This window comes from Echinops telfairi, unplaced genomic scaffold (genome assembly GCF_000313985.2).
Source record: "Echinops telfairi isolate 266 unplaced genomic scaffold, ASM31398v2 ScPeMD7_7410;HRSCAF=8448, whole genome shotgun sequence".
Classification (NCBI taxonomy): domain Eukaryota; kingdom Metazoa; phylum Chordata; class Mammalia; order Afrosoricida; family Tenrecidae; genus Echinops; species Echinops telfairi.
In genome coordinates this window covers 7,269,051-7,279,431 of record NW_022111310.1, presented here as the reverse complement: position 1 = coordinate 7,279,431, position 10,381 = coordinate 7,269,051, and the positions used below count along the sequence as shown (strand labels likewise).

The window sequence follows — 10,381 nt, the reverse complement described above, 5'->3', positions numbered from 1 at the left end:
TATTCTTACACTCAAGTGCATTTAAAAATGTTATTTTCGAGGGGAAAAAATGAGCTGATACCAAGGGCTCAAGTAGAAAGTAAATGTTTTGAGAATGATGATGACAACAGATGTGCAGATGTGCTTGGCACAATGGATGGATGGATGGATGGATTGTGATAAGAGTTGTACGAGCCCCCAATAAAATTATTAAAAACATAAATTAATTTAAAACACTTTTTTTCATTTATAACTTTAATATACATGCTGCTATACTGTTAGTGAGGAAAATGAGGGAGGAACATGGGTACTATCTTGTGGGGTCCATCTCTTGGAAAAGTGGGGCACAAGAGACTTATCTCTAATATCTGGAGAAAAGCAGTCTAGAGTTTATTGAACAATGGGTTTATATAGTCATGAGGGCTGCCTCCAGTTAGGACACACACAATAGAATGGGCAATGTGTGACTCTTGGATACCTTGAGTTCCCTTAGGGAACAGTTCAACTTAAGTATCAGGCATTCAAGAGGCCAAAGGAGTAGATCACTCCTTGAGGGAGAGAGACAAAGGTAGGCATCTTCATCTACATAGAGAGGAGCCAGGCACCAGTAGGAGACAGCTTTACATTAGCATTCTAATGTAATTGTGGGTAATTGTGGAACAATCTCTCTGTATGGAGAATATGTATTTGGCTTTATTCATCTCTCAGGACTATGGAGGTTTTCTTCCAAACCCTAGTGCTGGTCTTCCAAGAGTGCTCTTCCAGGATGTAGTGATTAGGCTGCTCACACTTTCTTCCAGGTTTTGTTTCGGACACTATCTTAGTGAGGCATGTGGTCTTACCTGCAAACCATTTCTCTACATTTCTCCCTCAGTCCTTATGTAAAGTGTGTTTCTCAGTATCAGGAAAACCAAGATCGCTCATTATTCAAAAGGAAGCCAGAGGTTCTTACCAAATGTGGAAGGGGCCAAAGAGCTATGACTCTAATGAGCGAAAGTATTTGGGGTAATAATGGAAAGGTTAACTATAATGTCATTGTTTCATCTTTCCACAGTACCTTTGCTCAGAATAATGCTTCTTTTCCAAGAATAGATTGAGTCTGTACCTGTAAAGTCATAGTTATTATTTTTTTGATAAATATATTTCGTATACTTTTGTTATGTTTCTGAGCATTTGCAGAATACAGCAGGAGAGTCGTGCAGGTTAACCTCCAGTAGTGTCAGATTCAGTAAGGGTTCTAGAGGCATTGTTCTTAACTTAGTACTGTATAAGCTTTTGAGTAATAGAAAATGCAGCAAGTGTGTTATGAATATTCAGTTTATGGATGACTTGTACTAGTTATTGAATGTTATATAAAATTTATCTCATTTTGAAAGCACTGAACCAACCCGTACTTGCAATAAATTCTTCATCACAGTATGTCACTTAATCCACAAGCAGCTTTAAGACTAATGAATAGGCTTTTAGCCTTTGTTTACACTGCCCTAACTCCCTAAATGCCATCGAAGCATTCAGACTCACAGTCACCTAGGGTTTATGAGGCTATAATCTGGACTGGAGCAGAAAGTGGCATCTTTCTCAGAGTGAACTACTGACCTTGTGAGTACCAGCCCGATACATAACCAACTACACCATCAGGGCTCCTTGTTTGTTTGTTGTTTTGCATCAAAGTGAGTCTAAATAAGAACTGTACGCACCAGTTCTAACTTATCTATAACTTTGACTTTAAATCCCACTTAAGAATGAATTTTGGGGGCAATGAATGTACAAATGTGCTTTACACAATTGATGTATGCATGGATTGTGATAAGAGTTGTATGAGCCACTAATAAAATGATTAAAAAATAATTATAAAAAAGAATGAATTTTGCTTGTAATCTGGGGACTACCTGGATTACAACAGATATACATGATTAATTTAGAGGGAGTTTCAGATGCAACTTATTCTTACTTTTCTACATTTCTCTTGACACTAATTATGAATAATTCATTTCTCTAATTTTCTTGGCTCAGTTTGAAATTGGGCTATTATGTCACGTTGGGGGTGGGAAATATGCCCTTGGATGTTGTGGAGTATTTTGGATAGGAAGGAAATTCTTCCCCCTTTCACTGTCTCATTTAGTCTAAACTGGATTCTGTGTGGATTGTGTGTGTTTCAGGGAACCCCAAAGTGAACCCAGATTTTGACATGGAATGACATGAAAGAAAGATGCTCCTTAGCTTGTTAGAAAAGCATCTAGGAAAGCCTTGCTGCCTGTCCTGTGATAAACAGAGCAGAAATAGCACCATTCCATGCGACTTGCAACCTACTTCAAGCACACTGAATCAGAACCTATATTTTCACAAGTCCCCAAGTGATTTTTAAGATACATGTCGGTTTTGGTAGCCTAGCTATAAGGCAATTCACAAAATGTATCAGGGTTGTGGATCTAAGTTCTATCAAATTAGTATGTAATTATAATAAGTTACACAATCCACTTAATACGATCATTTTATTAGGTTTGAACCTTTGTAACATGCTCTTAAATTATAAAGGACAGAGAAAATATCTCTAAGAACATAAAAAAAAGACATAGGTATAACTAATTTGGGTGAGATTGACAAAATAGAAATTAGTGTCCTCAACGACCACTGTGATAAAAAAGGAAACAGAAATATCAGTGGGTATTACAAACTGTGGAAGCTAATGACAACCAGCATGCTCAAAGTCTACAGATAACATTTGCAGATAAAACTTCTGGAGATGAAAGAGATCTGAATTGACTCGCCGTGTAATACTGGGCTACAGTCATCTTCAGACCTTGCAAAATGCCCATTTTGTGCTTGCTAAGATAAATGTTTGCTGAATTAAACTACAATACAAAAACACACAGCTCCCTAACTAAGTGTATTACTGAATGTTTTATTCTTCAATACGGTTATAGTAAGTCTACCAGTTTAAATCTTTCTACAAATTAATCTTTGTTTTGCCCTCTGCAACTTTCCACAATAAACCTATTATGTTATAGTGAAGCTAATATACCAAAACTTGAGTGCTCCAAATGTTATCTTTTCTTCATGATAATCACATGTACATTTTTCAAATATGCCTATCTTAGTTTCTTTAGTTTCATCCTTCATCATGACGACTACTATATTCTTCCACAAGCACTGCTAGAATCCTTTTCAGGAAAGAGAAAACTCCAAAGAGAGCCATGGGAGAGATTGTTTGCTTTTTCATATCTCTAAGGATATATTCTGAGGATTGCACGGCTACAAAAGAGAATTGAGTGGAAAAAATCATGTGAAGTGTTTGAATAGATGAAATCAATGACTGCTAGTTAAATGAGAGGTACCTAGCAAGCAGTATAAAAAGAAGTAAATAGTAATTGAAAATACCTTCAGAAAATTTGATTAGTATCTGAGGAATCTATAAAGGTAATCAGATAATAAGAAATGCATTTCCAAAAGCCATTTACTTTTGTCAGTGTATCTTAGTCAGTAAATTTGCAGTTAGTCTCATTAAAATAACTCATTTAAATGCATTAAACTTTTCATATTGAAAGGCGGTGCTGTGGAAAACTGTAAATGCACCTGAAATTATTTCCTTTATGGGTTCACTGGGATGAGGCTTTTAAATTACTCTGGTGGCACTTCCGCTTAAGCATTGTGCTGCTACGAGCAAAGGGAGTGGTTCAAATCCACCAGAGATCTGATGCTATCTGCTCCTGTATAGATTTAGTCCCTGAGACCCTGTACAGCATCATTGTAAGTCAAAATCGACTCGATGGAATTTTTGTTGTTGTTTGGGCTGATTATTTTATTAAACTTAGTAGTAAGCCAAATTTTATACAAATTTAAAATTTAAATGTACAGACATTTTGGGGTTGCTGTGTTCTATCAAGAGGATGCTGAAATGTTATCTGGGAGTCTAGTGCTATTTAAGATTGTATCACTGAACTATTTCAAAATGCAGGGTCCAGTGTTTGGAAAATATAAGGTTGGAATGCTTACTTGGGAAAACCTCATGCAGTGGTGGTGAAGGTACTTTGATATTTCCAAACAAATGAGTTCACCTCATTTGTTGTTTCTCAGGCTTGTGAACAACGTGACAGAGCAGAATAGACTGAGTTGAAAACGTAGGTTTCAGAGAACCTGGAGAAAGACTGGAAAGCGGATTCTTACAAGACAACACAAAGAAAGCATAGCAACACGAACATCACTGTTGCAGGTAGACAAGCTTTATCAAAAGCCATCTAGATAGACCAGGGGTCCTGTCCATCCAATAGCAGGGTCTCAAAGACAGGAGATCTAGTGCATAGATTAAGGTCCACAGAGAAACAGAGATTAGATGTGAATTGACAAGAAACTTGAGTTGCAATGAACTTGAGGTCAACTATTCACTATAAATCAGGAAACTGGAATCTGCGCAAGGATATATAGAAGCCACCATGGGTGGGATTGATGTAGTTGTAATCTACGCCTTTATAGCATACAGAAATATGGACAGAAGAAACCAGCTACTTTGTAATACAGCAGCACATGCAGGGACAGTATTCAGTAAGCAAGTTAAACATGGGGTTGCTTGAATTTGCATATTATTCTGCAGTGAACAGTTGACCATGTGATCTGGTATAGCTGTTCACTACAGATTAATAAGTAAATGCAAGTGAATCCATGCTTATCTTCCTTCCTGAGTATTCTGCTGCTTTCAGGTATTTGAAAAGAGGATTCGATTCTCTACCAGCAGGATGTGTGGGGGTGGGAGAGGGAGAACTGTTTGAGAGACCAAGAAACAGAATCTTAAATGCGGTGGGAAACAATGTGACTTACTTGCTTATAGTGCAGCTCCAAGATGAGCCCTAAGGAGACCAGCCAGCTAGCCCACTCTGGTGCAGGATGTATGGGCTAGACAAACGTTGGATTGTCCCTGCACCAGCAGTTTGTGGCCGCCAGTAAAGACAAGGAACCCGGAGTCGTCCTCATCGAGGATGCCTTGATCCACCAAGGGCACCGGTGCGAGATCTGGCAGGGGCTCTTCTCTCCTCTGCACACACTCAACCTTGGAATTGGCGGTGACAGCACAGAGCCAGTGCTCCGGAGGCTGGGGAACAGGGGACCTTGGGCACATCACGCCCGATATTGGGGTGGTCTGGGTGGGCAGCAGCAACCACAGACACATGGCAGAGCAGGTGGCTGGCAGCATTCAGACCATGTGTAACTGGAGACCCAGTGGCACCCCTTGGCCCAGGTCTTGGTGCTGGGCCTGCGAGCATGGGGCCAGCACCCCAACAAGCTTCACGAGAATAACCTTCCAGTGACTGAGCGGGTGCAGTGGTTTTGGCAGGCCACCCCTGGGCCCACTTCCTGAATGCAATCGGATAGCACCATAAGTCACCATGGCATATATGATTACCTGTGTCCGAGTCACCTGGGTTACACACCTGTCTGCCGGGTCCTGTACTGCCTGCTCCTGGGTCTGCTGCAACAAGACTGGACCAAGACATCACCTCTACACTCTAAGCCACATTCAATTCTCCCACCTCAAGAAAGAATGAAAGGAAGAACGAAAAATTTTCACTACAGATTAGTAACTAAACATAAGTAAGCCTATACTTCACCTTGCTTATTGGGTAATCTGACAATGAATGCGTCCCATTTTTATAGGAAGAAGGAGATTAAGGCAAACCAAAAAATAACATCATTATGATAAATAATTTATACTGATTCAAATGGAAGATAATAAAGACCTATAAAAAAGTTGAAATAGCCAAGTAAATACTAATGTGACCTTTTGAAAGGGACGTGGTGTTTCTGGGATCGCATGTAGCTGAAGTGCCATGCTGGATGTGTGCTTTAAGCAACTGTGGAGTAGATCTTGGTTTGGTCATCCATGTTTTTGTGGTATGGAGTGTCTTATTTAACTTTCTGTGTCTTTTGTGCATCTTCGTACACATTGAAAATCAAAATGATAATTTATCACTCAATATTACCTTGGAAGGACTAAATGAGCTTATGCCATGTAGTACTTATTAATGTTACAGTCCTTAAAAGTGTCTAGGATAAAATGCCAGCAAAGATTCTTTAAGAAGAAATCAGAGGAGTGGAACTGCATTGATTTCCCCAGGGGAAGATTCCACTGAAACAAATAAGTGGCAAACATAGAGAGTAAGGAGGAGTGATATTTAGAATGGCACTGTGTTGGTCCGGGTGGACTAGAGAAACACCTCTAGGGAGACATTTGTGTATAAGAAAGAGCTCTATATACAAGAGTAATTGAATATTGAGAAAGCACCTCATCCCCAATCCAGATCAAGTCCATAAGTCCGACATTAGCTTATATGCCTGATAGCAGTCTGTAGAGTCCTCTTCAGACTCACAAGAAACATGCAATGATGCCGAATGCAGGAAGGTCACTGGCCAGTGGGTGGAAAGTCTTGTGGGTCCAGTGGCAGTTGAAGAATCTCAGCTCTGGCAGGGGTCTCCATGTGGTTCCTTCAGCTCTAGGGCTTAGCATAGTTCCATGTGTCTTGTCTGCAGCAAAGTCTTGCATGGAGTGAGCGTGTGTCCTGCCTCCAACAATTTATCTCCTTAATGACATCTCCCAAATGACATCATCAAGCTGCAACCTGATTGACAGGCTAAACTCTACCCCATTCACTCTTACAGATCAAATGGACACTGGATTATGTAACTACCACAGATACTTTTCTATTTCAGATTAAACTATCACAGAATGACGCAGTATAAGTTAAAAGTAATACAGGGTAATAGAGTAAGTAAAGTTTTTTTTATGTGGAAAGTCTGAGGCTTTAACCTGAACAGTGTTAGCAGAGTCAACAGAACAAAAAAGGGTGGGAGGTGATATCCATAATTCAGAGTCTGGTAGCCCAGTAGGTTAGTACTATTGGCCACTGACCAAAGGTCTGACCCCACACAGGACATCTTCAGGAGGAAGACCCGGCAATCTGCTACATATTATAGCCTAGAAAAAAAATCAATGGAAATATTCTACTCTGTCACCTGGGTTCAAAATGAGTAGAAATTCAACTTCACTGGACTTAACAACAACAGTGTGTTTTATATAACATTTTCCTTCACTTTGCTGAGTTGACGTGGCTTGCATGTTGCCATGATGCTGGTACCTAAGCCGATAGTATTTCTAATATCAGCAGGTGGACAGGTTTCAACATTTTCCAGATTAAGACATATTAGGAAGCACTGTGTTTTTGAAAATTGCCCAGTGAAAACCTAATGAGTCAAATCAGAACATTTTCAATGTAGTGCTTGAAGATGAGCCTCTTAGATTTCACAAACTGAGCAGACTGCAGCAATGTACTCAAGCATGACACTAATTGTGAAGATTGGAGAGAACCAGACAGCATTTCGTTTGTTGTACAGGACATCACCATGAATCAGAACCAACTCAACAGCAATAAGATGGACAAAAATATGGTTTGTAGAAGTTGTTGAATCTAAAGGTCCATTTTTAATTAGGCAGTAGATAGGATATTAGTGTGAAAACAGTAGTTAGATGAACTTGATGCTGGTAGTGAAAACTCAGGAATGAATAACACAACAGGGACATTCCTTCATGAGAAAAACCTAGTGACAAGTTTGTTCTTAAGTTTCCAGTTGCTTAGAAAATGATAAAGTATCAATCTTTCTTCTGAATATACAGGATAGTTAATTTTTTGTGTTCTGTATCTCCCATGGAAACATATCCCTGTTTCGGTTTGTTTAAGGATGAGGTTGGCAATTTACTTTCTTCTTTCTGATATCTTTGTTCTAATTCATAGATATTGTATTGACATAACTATCAGCATGGCTTTTAATATTAAATAATGTTAGCATATGGTTACATCTGATATGTGAATTGTCTTTTAGAAACAGATATGACAGGGAAGAGGGCTAAATTTTTAGGTCATTTGTGCATAATTATTTGCTATTACTGATAAGGATTTTTGTTTTCTTCGCTGAAAACATTGCCAGAAGTATATATGTATATCAACATGTGCATAATGTGATTTATGTCTAGCTAGTCACTTTAATTTTTTCAGTGCTTATAATATATTGGTCAAAAATTTGGATTCTGCTTTTAACTTGTGCTTAAATTTTGTGTTAAATTTTAATATCTGGTAGCTAAGTAACTAATAAATTATGTAATCTTTCTATGTCTCTATTTTCTTATTTGTGAAGTAAGTACCTATTTCAAATGAGCTATGATATGTCAGAAGATTAGGAGAGGGACTGTGGCTTAATAAGGACACAACAGATGTCAGATCATTACATTTTAGCCATCAAAAGAAAGAATGATCTTCAAATGGCATCCAAATGTTTCATAGTTAACACCTATTGGACTGGAAATTAAGAAGCCATAAGACACTGAATATCTATTGAACTCCATGGTTTACCGAAATATTCCTTTGATTTACAATTCAATACTTTATGATTTCTTCTGCCATGTTGCTAAGCATATATAACATATTTTTCATTTTCATAGTCCTCCATTCATTCACCAATCATAAAATAATAATCATTTTACATATAAAGTAAAAAGTAACATTTAGAAAATATTTAATTTACATTAATTACAATTTTTTATGGTTGTGCAGACACACTCTCAAGATTTTCAAAGCACTAGAAATCCAGATAGGCAATGTGATATAAATAGAGAGCAGTAGTTAAGGATACAATTCGACACTTTAATCTCATACTCAGTTATTATTTTTCTCTCCAACCCCCTCTCTGAGTGCATACACACACAAGAACAAACACATTCCAAGTATTTTTCTCATATTTCTTTCTCTAGTTTTTACTTTTTCTAAATATCACCAGGGTGAATCAGTACTAAAATAATTAAGCATATTTGCTGAGTGAATATTTAAATATTGTTTTCTTTTCACAACTATAGTTTATTGATATGTAAAAAGACTAATTTAAAAAAGTATCACTACTAGATTTCAGTTAGCATATATATGAGCTTGTTACAAACAAAACATTTTTAAAGACGATTCTGTGGTCAGTTGATTACTGCAGACAAGTTGTTTCAATAGTACTCTTAGATTAGTCTTCAAAAATCAGGTTAAATCAAAACAATGGTATCCCAGGGAGCTTTCTGGAACACTGAAATTTGGGCAAATGAGTCAGCTCAGAAGACCATTCTGTTTTATGGAATTCCATAGATGGAATCTTGATAGATGTTTTCAAAGGACACAGGAAAATTACTGGGACTTATTAGGAAGATATTTTAAGAAAATCAAACACTGCATTGCTGAAAAAAAGCAGGGAATACTTACCTGGCAGGGGAGATACCATGATCACGAAGGTGGTTTTCCCAGGGCGAGGCTTATCCATTGCACTCCGGATGTGCTGACCCCTGCGATTTCCCCAAATGTGGGAAACTCGACTGCATAATTTGTGGTAGTGGGGGAAAAAAAAAAAAAAAAAAGCAGGGAAAGTTGCACTGGGAATTTTTTTCCATCATGATGCAAGGTCTGTCCTGTGAGAATTTCATTAGGAAACTTTTCTTATTTACCATATAGCCCTCCTCTTGCCCTTTCAGACTTCTTTTCATTCCCAAAGTTCAAAGAACATTGAAAAGGACACAATTTGAATCCTTTAAGGGTGCTAAAAATTGTTAGTTTTACTTGGTTTAAATTCAAGATTGTAGAATTCTTCAGGTAGGGGTAAGAGAGATGTTAAAACTACTTTCAGAAGTGATTAGACCTAGATGGATCATATGTTGAAAAATGATATCTTCATATTTTGATATTTCTGTTTAATAAAAGTCTCTAGGATTTTACAGAACTACTTTGTGACATCCGCATATGAAGATGATCCCTAGGACTTCCACAAAGATGGTATCGAAGTAGGGACACCCGTCTACAGTTCCCTAGGAGTGGTCACTGGGTTTGTGGCTGAGGAGGCCAATTTGGGCGATTCCGGCCTAGCCCTGGTCTCACAGCACCCTGGGGACTTCATAGTAGTTTCGCCACCGACAGCACAGCTGTGCTCGCCAGGACACGCATCCTCTTGGGTTGCCCCTGCACCTGAGACCCGTGCACCCGGACCCCTGTTGTTTCTCAGTGCCAAGCAACAAACACAGGTCCTCTCTGGCTTACCCTGGCGCTGTAGACCCCTGCTCACCCAGTTTCCCTGTGATCCCCAACCCCCACCCCCACATGGGAGTCATGATCCCCTGTGGTTCCTGCTCTGGCGACTGACACGCCTCAGTCCCCCGATTTGATCCCTGCTCCCACAGCCTGTGAGCACCAAATTGCATGTGACCAACCTGCGTTACAAAAGACCAGCAGCGGCGATGGGCCTATGCCTCTGTCCCAGAGTTGTTTCTGCCCCCACAGTTTGTGAGCACCAGCCCACGATGTGCACAACTAACACTTGTGACCCACCTGCTCTTGTG

The 10,381-nt window shown here is 39.0% G+C and overlaps 2 pseudogenes; both read left to right on the top strand.

Moving 5' to 3' along the window:
* The first annotated feature begins 4,409 nt into the window (after window positions 1-4,409).
* Window positions 4,410-5,566, top strand: LOC101652748 (annotated as a pseudogene).
* A 3,683-nt stretch (window positions 5,567-9,249) lies between these two features.
* LOC115871885 lies at window positions 9,250-9,443 on the top strand (annotated as a pseudogene).
* The last annotated feature ends 938 nt before the right edge of the window (window positions 9,444-10,381 follow it).